This window comes from Haematobia irritans, chromosome 4 (genome assembly GCF_050003625.1).
Source record: "Haematobia irritans isolate KBUSLIRL chromosome 4, ASM5000362v1, whole genome shotgun sequence".
Taxonomy (NCBI): Eukaryota; Metazoa; Arthropoda; class Insecta; order Diptera; family Muscidae; genus Haematobia; species Haematobia irritans.
The window spans coordinates 212,451,724-212,467,966 of NC_134400.1; positions in this window are offsets into that span (position 1 = coordinate 212,451,724).

Sequence of the window (16,243 nt, forward strand, 5' to 3'; positions counted from 1 at the left end):
AAAAAGGGGCTCTAATGCCAACTAAGCTTTATTTTAGTTCATGCACCCAGAAAAAAGTGCCTTCGAACCTAAAGGAAAAATTTTTCATCAATATAGTTTATACATTTTATTTCCATTAAGGTAAATTTTTGTGAAAAATAATAAAATTTACTCGTTTCAGTAAAAAAATCCTAAACTGTAAGCAGTTAGGAATAGTTCATTAACTAGAATAAGGCATGGAATTTTACTCATACTATTTTCTTCGCTGGGTATAAGAATTTACTACTGAAAAAGAAAATTTTATTCACCGATAACAAAGCATTCGTAAAAATAAACAAAAACCGAACTAAAACCAAGTTTCCTCAAAATTAGTAAAATTTCTTATAAAAATGATAATTGCGACTTCCTTTATAATAGAAAGTTTTTCATACATACGAACAACACTTGGCATAGAAAAATATATTAGTTCATTCGTACTAAGAAGTATGCAATCCTTTCAAAACTTAAGGAAACACACTTGTTAGAATATAGGAAATTTTCCTAAATTTCTATTGTCTACCTGTAATCGATACCTGCCATCGTAATCGATGTGTTTGCGCGTGGGTGTAATCGATATATTTGCGCGTCGGTTGTTTTTTTAGTTGGAATCGCGTTGTTTTGGTATACGGAGAGATTGTTAAAAAATAATATGGTAAAATAATATAATAAATAACAAATAAAATATATAAAATATTTGTTATTTTAAATTAGTGAGAAAAATTTTCGTTTTTTTAAATAAATCTATCAATGTTCGTGATAGTGTATAAAGAAAGAAAACACCAGCAGAATAACAACCCTTTCATTTGTCTTCATTTTGGAATCTTCAATTATCAGGTAATATTCAGTGACGCTAACCTTTTGCAACAAAAATGTTTTATGATTTTTTATATTTGTAGGTATTGAAATTGTAAAAGGAGGACAAAATCGTTAGGCTGCAACTTATTAAAAGTGAAAAGTACAAGAAGAGATTCGATGCTGTTGATTCTTAATAAATATATCCAATATATTAATAAAACATGTCTTTTATTGAAGATAAAATTGCTTATAGAAATAAATAAAATTGTATTTAAAAACGAAGGTAAGCAGTTCTAATTATGAAGTAAAAGTTTTACCACAAATGTGTAAGATTTGTCGAAATGAATGAAAAAATTTCAATAAAATCATTCCATATATGAATTCAAATTAGTTACATTCTTTCATTCTGTAGTATAGTGGTATATAAATATAGGAAAATGTTAACTAATATATGGAATGCATTATTCCTAATTTCTACGAAAATCACATCGTTCAAACAAATAAAAATGTCTTTGGCGCTATACGAAGTTCAACTTTCTTCACAATGAGTTCATTTTAACTTAAAGAAGGGGTCACTTTTTTCTGGGTGTGAAGATTAGTTGATTTTAGTCAGATTTTGCACAATATGAGCAAATGTTCCTTATTTGAATAATTTTTTGATAACTTTAATGATGTGAACTAAAAATAAGAAAAAAAGTTGCATACAAATATAGTGCACAATTTTACTAAAAAGTAAATTAGTTCATATTTTCCTAAAATGGCAGAAGTTTGCTTAAATTGAGTTCATAATTCTCTCAAATGAGTAAATTTTACTAAAGTTGTACCTGTCTTGAACTTCGTACAGCGCTAAAGACATTTTAACAATTTTTAAATCCAATTTTTTCCTTCAAGATATGAAATTTTCTTACATACCAGAAAAAAATTAATTATTTTTAATAAATTTTCTTCAATTTGACAAAAATTATAAACTTATTTGTAACATGTTGCAATTAGAAAACTATTTTAGTTAAAATTTTCTAAAATAAACCTATATTTTCTTCCATGGTGGGTTCACTTTTTTTTGGGTGTAGAAAAATTGGCAAATGTATTGATTATTGGCCTTTTTTCACTCCTATTCATCATCATCATCAATATGCTAGCTCAATTCGAAATCAATTAAAAGCATTCATATTCCGTGCGGGTTTCTTAAATATAAAATTTCTTATTCGCATAAATGAAAAAAAAAACTATGCACAAACAATCCGATAAAGCAACTTAATAGGCCACCAATAATAATAACAATAATAAAATTAATGCAACGAACCAAACAAAGTGCTTTACGATCCACCCTTCCATGTTCAGACGTAGTCATGGAAATAAAACATTAAAATAAGTTAACGCAAAAATTTTAATAGTTTTTTAATATGGCAAATGCCGAGACATTGATATGCATCCAGGGTTTATTGAAATGTGAGAGCGAACAATTGAAATTCTAACACAACTATTGCGTTAATCGAAAACAATTAGAAATTAATTATTGGCGCTAGACGACTATTGCAATTCAAAATTTTTGAGAAGAAGATGAAACATAATTGTTGTAATCATATTCGCACCAAAATATATTTTAATAACATTGAACACTTTTTTATGGCAATCATGTATTATTTACAGTTCAATTTAATAGTCATCGAAAATGTCATAATATCGAAGATAACTTCTTTCCAGTTGGAAACATGGGACATTTAGAAGAAAATTCCATTCTATTCATACTGATGGCTTTAATTTCTTCTTACACTTAAAAAAATATGTACGTGATATTAAGTTTACGCAACCTTAATTATACCCTGCGCCACACTGTGGAACCGGGTATTATAAGCAGAGATGGTCTGTATCAAACATTTTTAGGTTTGCGACTGTCGCAAAGTTGTAAACATCGTCAACGTCACATACGCGTCGTAAATGTAGAAAAAGTTATAAAAGTCGCAAACTCAAAATACTTTAGTCGCGTCAGCTAGGCAGCGAATTCGATGATATCCAAGACGATGGTATGTGCGAAGAAGTTTCGATACTTAGGAATGTTCACAATTTTCGGTTTTAGTACCCACATTTTCCCTATTGCCCTTTGCACGAGTACAGGGTAACCGTGGATTTTCTCGTCCTTCCTTAGCTTTAAGTTCAGTCTCCTATCCAATATAATCCCAAGGTATTTTGCACACTCACCAACGGGAATTTCGATACCACCTAAGAAAATAGGCTTGACCATGGGAAAACTTTCACAAATTTCTGCAGAAACTCACAGCGAATGCTGTCAAACTAAATTTAAACAAGTATAAACGGCCGTAAGTTCGGCCAGGCCGAATCTTATGTACCCTCCACCATGGATTGCGTAGAAACTTCTATGAAAGACTGTTATACACAATCGAATTACTTGGGTTGTGGTATCTTAAATCGTTTTCTAAATTGTGAGTTAGTCCACACGTGGTATATATTAGACAAAAAGCTATGTAAGTCTACAAATAATTACGAATCGATATGGACTTTTGCACGGTACGTAGGGAGCCAGAATTGAAATATGGGGGTCGCTTTAATGGGTGTGTACAACTCCAGGACAGGTATCTATAATTGGACTGTAACAGCGTTAAGTGAAATCTCCCAGAGAAGTAAAATTATATCCAGAGAGTAAACCCAGAAATGAAAAAACAGAAAAGAAACAGGTTTCAGAATCTAGGTGGACAATTTTATTCAGCAGAGATCCTAGCTTCTTACCGCTTACAATGATGTTGCAAAAGTGAATCTGCATTGTAGATCATTAGGTCGACATACTTATTTAGTACAATTTAATCTAGATAAGGACAGCTAGATTTCGAAGAAATTGAGTGAAAGCTTTCCCTTGCTATAAAGGTAAAGCAATAGTGTTGTCGTTAGAACAGAAAGTTAAACTCTATGGGGATTCCTAGTACTTCAAGCAATATTTTCTAAAACTAGATACATTTACAGTAACTTAACTATAAATAATTCATTATCAGTTAATTCAAATTATATTCGAAAAAAGGTATTTCAAGTCTGGTGAATATATATGATAAGCTGTTGAACTAGCTTCAACAGGGTGCTATAATCAATTATGAACTTGATATGGACCAATTTATGTGTGATTGGGGATCGATTTATCTGAGGGCTATATATAACTATAGACCGATATGGACCTAGTTAGGCATGGTTGTTAACGGCCATATACTAGCACAATGTACCAAATTTCAACTGACTCGGATGAAATTTGCTACTCCAAGAGGCTCCAAAACCAAATCACGGGATCGGTTTATATGGGGGCTATATATGATTATGGACTGATATGGACCACTTTTGGCATGGTTGTTAAATATCATATACTACCACCACGTACCAAATTTCAACCAGATCGGATGAATTTTGCTTCTCCACAAGGCACCGGAGGTCAAATCTGGGGATCGGTTTATATGGGGGCTATATATAATTATAGACTGATATGAACCAATTCATGCATGGTTGTTGGATATCATATACTAATATCACGTACCAAATTTCAACCAAATCCGATGAATTTTGGTCTTCTAAGAGGCCTCGCAAGGCAAATCGGGGGATCGGTTTATATGGGGGCTATATATAATTATGGACCGATGTGGACCAATTTTTGCATGGTTATTAGAGACCATATACTAACACCATGTACCAAATTTCAGCCGGATCGGATGAAATTTGCTTCTCTTAGAGGCCTCGCAAGCCAAAATTGGGGGTCCGTTTATATGGGGGCTATACGTAAAAGTGGACCGATATGGCCCATTGGCAATACCATCCGACCTACATCAATAACGACTACTTGTGCCAAGTTTAAAGTCGATAGCTTGTTTCGTTCGGAAGTTAGCGTGATTTCAACAGACGGACGGACGGACAGACATGCTCAGATCGACTCAGAATTTCACCACGACCCAGAATATATATACTTTATGGGGTCTTAGAGCAATATTTCGATGTGTTACAAACGGAATGACAAAGTTAATATACCCCCCCATCCTATGGTGGAGGGTATAAAAATGTTCAGGATTTCTTCTATTCAAAATTTGGTTTTCTACGGTAGGTTTACGACTTTTGCGACATACGTATTATACCGTCGCAAATGTATGTCGCAAAAGTCACAGTTTGTGACAGGCCAACCCTGATTATAAGTTAGTGCATATGTGTGTAACACCCAGAAGGAGACGAGATAGACACATGGTTTCTTTGGCAATAATGCTCAGGGTGGGTCACTGAGTCGATATAACCATGTACGTCTGTCCGTCCGTCCGTCTGTCTGTGAACACATTTTTGTGATCAAAGTCTAGGTCGCAATTTATGTCCAATCGCCTTCAAATTTGGCCCATGTTCCTAATTTGGGTCAGAATAGAACCCTATTGATTTTGGAACACATCGGTTCAGATTTAGATATAGCTCCCATATATATCTTTCGCCCGATATGCACTTATATGGACCCAGAAGCCAGAGTTTTATCCCGATTAGCTTGAAATTTTGCACAAGTAGTACAATTGGTAGTATAGTCATGTGTGCCAAATTTGATTGAAATCGGTGCAGATTTGGATATAGCTTCTATATATATGTTTCGCCCGATATGGATTTATATGGCCCCAGAAGCCAGAGTTTTGGCCCAATTTAGTTGAAAATTTGCACTAGGAGTACAATTAGCAATATAGTCATGTGTGCCAAATTTGATTGCAATCGGTTCAGATTTAGATATAGCTCCCACATATATGTTTTTCTGATTTCGACAAAAATGGTCAAAATACCAATATTTTCCTTATTAAATCGCCACTGCTTAGTCGTAAAGTTGTCAAAAATGACTCTAATTTTCCTAAACTTCTTATACATATATATCGAGCGATAAATCATAAATAAACTTTTGTGAAGTTTCCTTAAAATTGCTTCAGATTTAAATGTTTCCCATATTTGTATACCCACCACCATAGAATGGTGACGGGGGTATAATAAGTTTGTCATTCCGTTTGTAACACATCGAAATATCAATTTCCGACTATATAATGTATATATATTCTTGATCAGGGAGAAATTCTAAGACGATATAACGATGTCCATCTGTCCGTCTGTCTGTCTGTTGTAATCACGCTACAGTCTTCAATAATGAAGCAATCGTACTGAAATTTTGCACAAACTCGTCTTTTGTCTGCAGACAGGTCAAGTTCGAAGATGGGCTATATCGGTCCAGGTTTTGATATAGTCTCCATATAAACCGACCTCCCGATTTGGGGTCTTGGGTTTATAGAAATCGTAGTTTTTATCCAATTTGCCTGAAATTTGAAACCTAGAGGTATTTTATGACCATAAAGAGGTGTGCCAAAAATGGTGAGTATCGGTTCATGTTTTGGTATAGCCCCCATATAGACCGATCTCCCGATTTTACTTCTTGGGCTTATAGAAACCGCAGTTTTTATTCAAGTTACCTGAAATTGGAAATTTATAGGTATTGTAGGACCACCAATACGTGTGCCAAAAATTTTGAGTATCGGTCCATATTTTGGTATAGCCCCCTTATAGACCGATCTCCCGATTTTACTTCTTGGGCTTATAGAAACCGCAGTTTTTATTCAATTGGAAATCTAGAGGTATTGTAGGATCACAAATACGTGTGCCAAAAATTCTAGACTACAGAATGACTTAGATAATATTGTGAATTGGTGTGTAGAGAATAGACTTGATATTAATGTAGCTAAATGTTTTAAGGTCACATTTAGCAAGGCCAGGATTAGGATTTCTACGAATTATTTTATAGATTCCTTTTGTATTCAAGATGTTGATAATGTGAAGGATTTGGGAGTAATATTTGATTCAAAATTTACATTTGTGGGTCATATTGACTTCATTGTGCCAAAGGCATATGCAATGCTAGCCTTTGTTAAAAGGCATTGTAAGGACTTTTTAGATCCCTATACTGCTAGAAATATATACATGTCATTGGTTAGATCTAGATTAGAATATGCCAGTGTGATTTGGAATCCCTTTTATATGTGCCATGCTACTCGTATTGAACGCATTCAGAAGAGGTTTGTTAAATTTGCCCTGAGTTCAATATCTTTCACAGATCCTGAACCGTCATATTCGGACCGATGTCGACTTATCGGTATGAAGACACTAGAAAATAGAAGGTTATTTTTATCTCAGATTTTTCTGTACAAGATAGATGCTCCAGATTTGCTTGAATTAATACAATTTAATATTCCCTGCCATAATTTGCGTCGTCAAAACCTACTCTTCATTCCAAATCATCGTAGCAACTATTCATATAATGAACCAATTGTGCGTGCTTTAAAGGAATTTAATCGGATCTCAAATTTTAGGTTGGATTTTTCTTCTACATTATTTGATTTTTGTAAATCATTAGATATTATATATTTTTAGTAATAAGCTTAGTCTGTAAGGATTGTAATGCAAATCCAAAGACTGAAATAAATAAATAAATAAAAAATTGTGAGTATCGGTCCATGTTTTGGTGTGGTCCCCATATAAAACGACCTCCCGATTTGGGGTTTTGGGCTTATAGAAACCGCAGTTTTTATCCACTTTGTCTGAAATTTGAAATCTAGAGGTATTTTAGGACCATAAAGAGGTGTGCCGAAAATGGTGAGTATCGGTCCATATTTCGGTATAGCCCCCATATAGACCGATTTCCCGATTTTACTTCTTGGGCTTCTAGAATACGAAGTTTTTATCCTATTTGCCTGAAACTGAAAATCTAGAGGTATTGTAGGACCACAAATACGTGTGCCAACAATTGTGAGTATCGGTCCATGTTTTGGTATGGTCCCCATATAACACGACCTCCCGATTTGAGGTCTTGGGCTTATAGAAACCGTAGTTTTTATCCAATTTGTCTGAAATTTGAAATCTAGAGGTATTTTAGGACCATAAAGAGGTGTGCCGAAAATGGTGAGTATCGGTCCATATTTCGGTATAGCCCCCATATAGACCGATTTCCCGATTTTACTTCTTGGGCTTCTAGAATACGAAGTTTTTATCCTATTTGCCTGAAATTGGAAATATTCTGGTATTTTAGCCTCACAAAAACGCGTATCGGATTAAGTTTTTATCGGTCCATTTGGTAATGCCTCCATATAGACCGATTTCACTTCTTGAGGGTGTAGAAGGCGCACTGATCATGAAAATTGCTTGAAACTCAATGTAAAACTTCCAGATTTCACTTCTACAGATTTAAGATTTCAAATCAAGACGTTATTTTATAATTTTCTTGCACACTTACAAGAGATGTTAATGATTCCTCTAAAACTCAAACAAAAATGGTTCTTATAAATCCAGAATCTGATATAGTCCTCATAGGTGAAATCTTTAAATTTATATTCGGGAAATGTCCTCAATTCCTCAAGCCCTCCTGAAATTTCAAAGGAAACCCTAATATTTGGGTCATGGGTGGATATTTAAGATTTGGCCCGACCGAACTTAGTGCTGTATATACTTGTTTGTTTTCCTTTTGTTGGTTTGTACTTCAATCATATTTGTTGTGTTGATCTCAGCTTTAAAACCATTGTGTTGACTAAACTACAAGCGTAGCTTAACCAACGGAGGAAAAGAATGTTTGTCAATTTCATTTGGGCAAAGCCCTATAGACTGCAAGATGGTTGGATGAACGCACGTTTCGGAATTACCACATTCCTCATCAGCATCCTTTACTTGCAGCAAATGCGGCTATCATAAACCTGTTTTCGGAAGGTTCAAGTGTGGTTCACCTTGGGTTTAGTGAACTGCCTGAATTTATTCTGATAATTGGTTGATAGTTTTGCTGCAAGTAGAGGATGCTGATGAGGAATGTGGTAATTCTCGTTTTTCTCAAAACAGGAAAATTCAATTTACACAATATTAAGGAGAAATTATTTGTAACATAATAATAAATTAACTTTTCTGTATATATTTTCTCTGGGCTTTCAAGGTCATTTTTGAATGCGAATAAAACAAATATTGAATTATTCCATTATTTTGATCCAACGTTTATTTCCACCTTTATCATTGGATCTGGCAACAATATAATATTGAAATACATTAGATCTTAGCATACATTCTATTGTTTTCCGTACAAGTTTCACTTATATTCCATTTATCGTTAATTACATTTGCAAACAATAATGGACGTATTATTACGATATTACTACCATTCGACATAAAACACATATTTAGTAATTGCAAAAATAATTAACTTTAACTAAATTTTATTAAAATTTAAACTAAATTATTAATAACATTATTAATATAGAGGAAATTTTGTTCATATCAAAATATCAAGAGCATCCAATACTTTGATATGAACACCTGAACTCATTTGGTCCATGTTAATTTTCTATTTTCTTTTAATTTTTCATGCCAAGCACACTGCACTAACAAGATAGTGAGGGAAATTTATGATTGCATTGCAACATGACCTAAAATATAAAACAAAACGATATTTTAGTAAAATGTATACAACATTTCATTTTTGAAAAAAAAAAAATCACAAGTAGAAACTAAAAGAAAATGCAAAACAATTTTGGAAAGAAATGAACACTATAAACTAGAAACATGCCATAAAGATATTTACATTCTACGAAATGAATGAATTCCAAATGTTGGCAATTTTTTGTGCAATAGAATGGCTGCTGATCCCCTCACTGCAAATTTCTTCTGTTTTTCTTCTATTCGCATGCATGCATGCGTAAATTTTAGGGTTCTCGTTTTTCACAAAACAGGAAAGTTTAAGAGATCCCCCAAAAGCAATAAGAAATAAAATTTGGATAAAATTTTCTATAGAAATAAAATTTTTATTGTTGTAAACTACAACAGTAGCTTTATAAACAGAGAGAAAATGTTGTCGAAATTTTATTTCAATATACAATTTTGTCAAAACCTTTTATTTTTCTGTAGCAAACTTCGTCAACATTCTATAGAACATTTTCTCAATTTTTTATTTATACATAAAAATTTCTCAAAATTTTATTTCTATAGAACATTTTCTCAACATTTTATTTCAATATAAAATTTTGTCGAAATTTTATTTCTATAGAAAATTTTGTCAAAATTTTATTTCTATAGAAAATATTTTAAAATTTGTATATCTATAGCATATTTTGTCCAAATTTTATTTCTATAGAAAATTTTGTCAAAATTTTATTTTTATTTAGAAAGTTTTGTCAAAATTGTATTTCTACACAAAATTTTGTCATATTTTTATTTCTATAGAAAATATTTACAAAAAATTATCTATAGAACATTTCTTCAAAATTTTTTTTTACATAGAAAATTTTGTCAAAATCTTATTTCTATGGAAAATTTCTTCAAAATTTTATTTATATAGCAATTTTTGTCAAAACCTTATTTCTATAGAAAGTTTCTTCAAAATTTTATTAATATAGAAATTTTCGTCAAAATCTTATTTCTGTAAAAAAATTTGGCAAGATTTTATTTCTGTAGAAAATTGTGTCAAAATTTTATTTCTAAAGAACATTTGTCAAATTGTTATTCCTAACATATTGAAAATTTTGTCACAAATTTATTTCTGTAGAAAATTTTCTGAAAATTTCATTTCTATAGAAAAATTTGTCAAATTTTTATTTCTATAGATAATTTTGTCAAAATTTCATTTCAATAGGTAATTTTCACAGAATTTTATTTGCACATAAAATTTTTCTTAATTTTTATTTTTATAGAAAAAGTTCTCAAAATTTTATTTCAATAGAAAATTTTGTAAAAATTTTAATGCTATACAAAATTGTGTTAAAATTTTATTTCTATAGAATATTTTTCCAAGATTATATTTGTATAGAAAATTTTGTCAAAAATTTATTTCTTTAGAAAATGTTGTCAAAATTTTATTTCTATAGAAAATTTTGTCAAAATTTTATTTCTATAGAAAATTTTGTCAAAACTTTACTTCTCCAGAAAATTTTGTTAAACTTTTTTTTCTATAACAAATTTTGCAAACTATTATTTATACAGAAAGTTTTGTCGAAGTTTTATTTCTGTTGAAAATTTTATTTCTATAGAAAATTTCATCAAAATTTTATTTATATAGAAAAATTTTATTTGTGTAGAAAATTGTGTCAAAATTTTATTTCCCTAGAAAATTTTGTCAAAATTTTATTTGTATAGAAAATTTCTTCAAAATTTTATTTCTAAAGAACATTTGTCAAATTTTTATTCCTATTGAAAATTTTGTCGAAATTTTATTTCTGTATAATTTTGTAAAAATTTTATCTCAATAGGTAATTTTCACAAAATTTTATTTGTACATAAAATTTTTCAAAAATTTATTTCTATAGAAAATTTTGTCAAAATTTTATTTCTTTTGAAAATTTTATTTCTATAGAAAATTTCTTCAAAATTTTATTTATATAGAAAATTTCGTCAAAATCTTATTTCTATAGAAAATTTCTTCAAAATTTTATTTATATAGAAAATTTCGTCAAAATCTTATTTCTATAGAAAATTTCTTCAAAATTTTATTTATGAAGAAATTTTTGTCAAAATCTTATTCATATAGAAAGATTCTTCAAAATTTTATTTATATGGAAAATTTCGTCAAAATCTTATTTCTGTAGAAAATTTTGGCAAGATTTTATTTCTGTAGAAAATTGTGTCAAAATTGTATTTCCCTAGAAAATTTTGTCAAAATTTTATTTCTATAGAAAATTTCCTCAAAATTTTATTTCTAACGAACATTTCCTCAAGATATTATTTCTAAAGAACATTTGTCAATTTTTTCCTATTTATTCCTATTGGAAATTTTGTCACAATTTTATTTCTGTAGAAAATTTTCTGAAAATTTCATTTCAATAGAAAATTTTGTCAAATTTTTATTTCAATAGATAATTTTGTCAAAATTTAATTTCAATAACATAGGCAATTTTCACAGAATTTTATTTGTACATAAAATTTTCCTAAATTTTATTTTTATAGAAAAAGTTCTCAAAATAGAAACATAGAAAAAATAGAAAAAATAGAAAATAGAAAATTTTGTAAAAATTTTAATGCTATACAAAATTGTGTTAAAATTTTATTTCTATAGAATATTTTTCCAAAATTATATTTCTATAGAAAATTTTGTCAAAAATGTATTTCTTTAGAAAATGTTGTCAAAATTTTACTTCTATAGAAAATTTTGTCAAAACTTTACTTCTATAGAAAATTTTGTCAAAACTTTATTTCTTCAGAAAATTTTGTCAAACTTTTTTTTCTATAACAAATTTTGCAAACTATTATTTATACAGAAAGATTTGTCGAAATTTTATTTCTGTTGAAAATTTTATTTCTATAGAAAATTTCTTCAATATTTTATTTATATAGAAAAATTTGCCAAAATTTTATTTGTGTAGAAAATTGTGTCAAAATTTTATTTCCCTAGAAAATTTTGTCAAGATTTTAGTTGTATAGAAAATTTCGTCAAAATTTTATTTCTAAAGAACATTTGTCAAATTTTTATTCCTATTGAAAATTTTGTCGAAATTTTATTTCTGTATAATTTTGTAAAAATTTTATCTCAATAGGTAATATTCACAAAATTTTATTTAATATTTTTCCAAAATTATATTTCTATAGAAAATTTTGTCAAAAATGTATTTCTTTAGAAAATGTTGTCAAAATTTTACTTCTATAGAAAATTTTGTCAAAACTTTACTTCTATAGAAAATTTTGTCAAAACTTTATTTCTTCAGAAAATTTTGTCAAACTTTTTTTTCTATAACAAATTTTGCAAACTATTATTTATACAGAAAGATTTGTCGAAATTTTATTTCTGTTGAAAATTTTATTTCTATAGAAAATTTCTTCAATATTTTATTTATATAGAAAAATTTGCCAAAATTTTATTTGTGTAGAAAATTGTGTCAAAATTTTATTTCCCTAGAAAATTTTGTCAAGATTTTAGTTGTATAGAAAATTTCGTCAAAATTTTATTTCTAAAGAACATTTGTCAAATTTTTATTCCTATTGAAAATTTTGTCGAAATTTTATTTCTGTATAATTTTGTAAAAATTTTATCTCAATAGGTAATATTCACAAAATTTTATTTAATATTTTTCCAAAATTATATTTCTATAGAAAATTTTGTCAAAAATGTATTTCTTTAGAAAATGTTGTCAAAATTTTACTTCTATAGAAAATTTTGTCAAAACTTTACTTCTATAGAAAATTTTGTCAAAACTTTATTTCTTCAGAAAATTTTGTCAAACTTTTTTTTCTATAACAAATTTTGCAAACTATTATTTATACAGAAAGATTTGTCGAAATTTTATTTCTGTTGAAAATTTTATTTCTATAGAAAATTTCTTCAATATTTTATTTATATAGAAAAATTTGCCAAAATTTTATTTGTGTAGAAAATTGTGTCAAAATTTTATTTCCCTAGAAAATTTTGTCAAGATTTTAGTTGTATAGAAAATTTCGTCAAAATTTTATTTCTAAAGAACATTTGTCAAATTTTTATTCCTATTGAAAATTTTGTCGAAATTTTATTTCTGTATAATTTTGTAAAAATTTTATCTCAATAGGTAATATTCACAAAATTTTATTTGTACATAAAATTTATTTCTATAGAAAATTTATTTCTATAGAAAATTTTATCAAAATTTTATTTTTATTTAGAAATTTTTGACAAAATTTTATTTCTGTTGAAAATTTTATTTCTATACAAATTTTATCAAAATTTTATTTTTATTTAGAAATTTTTGACAAAATTTTATTTCTGTTGAAAATTTTATTTCTATAGAAAATTTCTTCAAAATTTTATTTATATAGAATATTTCCTCAAAATTTTATTTCTAAAGAACATTTGTCAAATTTTTATTCCTACATAGAAAAAAAAAATTCACAAAAATTTTTCCAATTAAAATTTTAATTGAGTTTTAAAAAATATTCAATTAAAAATTTAATTGATTCAAGAAATTTTTTAATTGAAACAAAAATCACTCACAAAAATTAATAGTATCAATTAATTGTTTAACTGGATCAATTAATTTTTTAATTGATACTATCATTTCTATGATTGAAGACATTTCAATTAAAAAATTAATTGGATCAATTAATTTCGTGATTGAACCAGAAAAACATTTTTTTATGTGTATTGAAAACTTTGTCAAAATTTTATTTCTGTAGAAAATCTTCTGAAAATTTCATTTCTATAGAAAATTTTGTCACATTTTTATTTCTATAGATAATTTTGCCAAAATTTTGTTTCAATAGGTACCTTTCACAAAATTTATTTGTACATAAAATTTTTCTCAAAGTTTTATAGAAATAAAAAATTTTTTGTAAAACTTTTAAACACACAAAATTTTTTCAATTTATCCAATTAATTTTTTAATTGAAATGTCTTCAATCACGAAAATGATACTATAAATCACAGTTTTAATTGGGCATAGAAAAAATTCTTGATTAAAAAATTAATAGATTTTTTTTAGCAAATTTCAATTAATTTTTTAATTGAATCAAGTTGATTTTGATTGCAAAACTCAATTAAATTATTAATTAAAAAACTGTTTTTAATTACTTTCTGAATTGGCTTAGCTATTTTTAATTACTTTCTGAATTGTTTTTTTTTTTTTGGATTAACAAATGATTGTTTGAAATACATTTGTAATTAAAAATTAAAAAAAAAATCAGCACTTTTTTAACTGAATTAGTCTTCCAAATTTGATTAAAAAGTTAATTGTATCAATTAATTTTTTAATTAAAAATTTTTAAAATTTTGAATCATTGACTTAATTAACTTTATGTTTCTATCATGATTAAAAAGTTAATTGTATCAATTAACTTATTAATTGAAAAAATTTCAACTTCTTCTAACTTTCTAATTGGAAATTTTTTGGTGATATTTTTTTCTGTATATACAAAATTGTGTTGAAATTTTATTTCTATAGAATATTTTTTCAAAATTATATTTCTATAGAAAATTGTGTCAAAATCTCTGTGAAATCAGCGACTTTATAGATATGCATTATTTTTAAAATAAATTAAGTCGCCCATATATATACTTTCATAGTTACCATTGTAATATTTGCATCATATTCTCATTTTCAGCCAATTTTGATTTTTCGACAATGTCTTCAAAAGTCATTGGCCGTGTTTGGCCAACATAAAAACGGAAAAGGGGATTTTGAGAATAACAAAAATCGATTAGTCAAATTTGAAGATTACTTTGATTTTTTTCTAGCAAAAGTTTACTTACGACTTTTGTATACCCAGAGTAAATTGCTAATGCGATACTGTGGGATCAGAAAATAAAGCTAACTATATGTGAGGCGATCCTCGTTACGCCCTTTCAATGTGTAGAAATCCCACTATTGTTATTTCAGTAGTGAGCCTACTGACTAGTTTATGCAATATGTAAAAAAAAAAAAACAATAATTCATTGATTTTATGCATAGTGTTTACCAAAAAGTTTCCAATGATTGAATTCATAAATTGTATGAACAAATGACAAATTTTATAAATTAAAAAATACAGGTTTTGTATGGCTACGAATGCATATGCACATTAATGAAACGTTTTATATTATAAATGGAATGTACATTTCTTTCGACACTGAAAATATGTACTTTTACATAATAGTAACGAAAAACGTCATATATGAAATGTAAGATTCCAATTTTTATTTTGGATCTTTCCCCTAATTCATAATTATAATACGTTAATTATTCATAATTTAATTACAAGTATTTACGAAAAAATAGGTTATGTAAACGTACATCTATTTTATGGAAGTGTACATAAATTTTAAAAAATCTACAATTTTTTGTAGAAATTCATATTTTATTTTTTTTTTGTCTGTAGTCTCATGGAAATTTTGGGTAAACATAATGTCGTCTTTAGAGAGGCCTTGGGTCAATACTAAGTCTAACATAGATATCCATCAGCGTCTTAAGAATCTTTAGATAGGAGGGAAATCTGATAATAAAAATTTATGGATATTGGCTGTTTCTTCACTTGAAAAAACCAATCTACAACAATCCCATGTAAAAATCAAAATCATTGAATATGATCCACATTTTCAATGCTGCCATATCGCTAATTGGAAATCTGAAGCATGTTTCGTTTCTTACAGGGAACTATCAATAAGGGTTTCCTGGGAATTCCCCCTATATTATCCCCAGTTTTCGAGTGTCTCCATACGAAATTCTGGCATCTTGCCCCCACCACTAATTGGCAAACTGAATGTAAAATCAAACAAACAATCGTTCAAATCTAGAACTATAATAAAATAATGGCGCGTGCAAAAACACCATCAATACCATAATGGGGCAACACAATGGGGCCCCCAAACACCATCCCACAAACCCCAAACCCCAATCGAATCCAATCAGACTGCTTACAAATCATAAAAATTATTCAGATCGCTAGACAACAACAGCGATTTTGGAATATCTACACAATA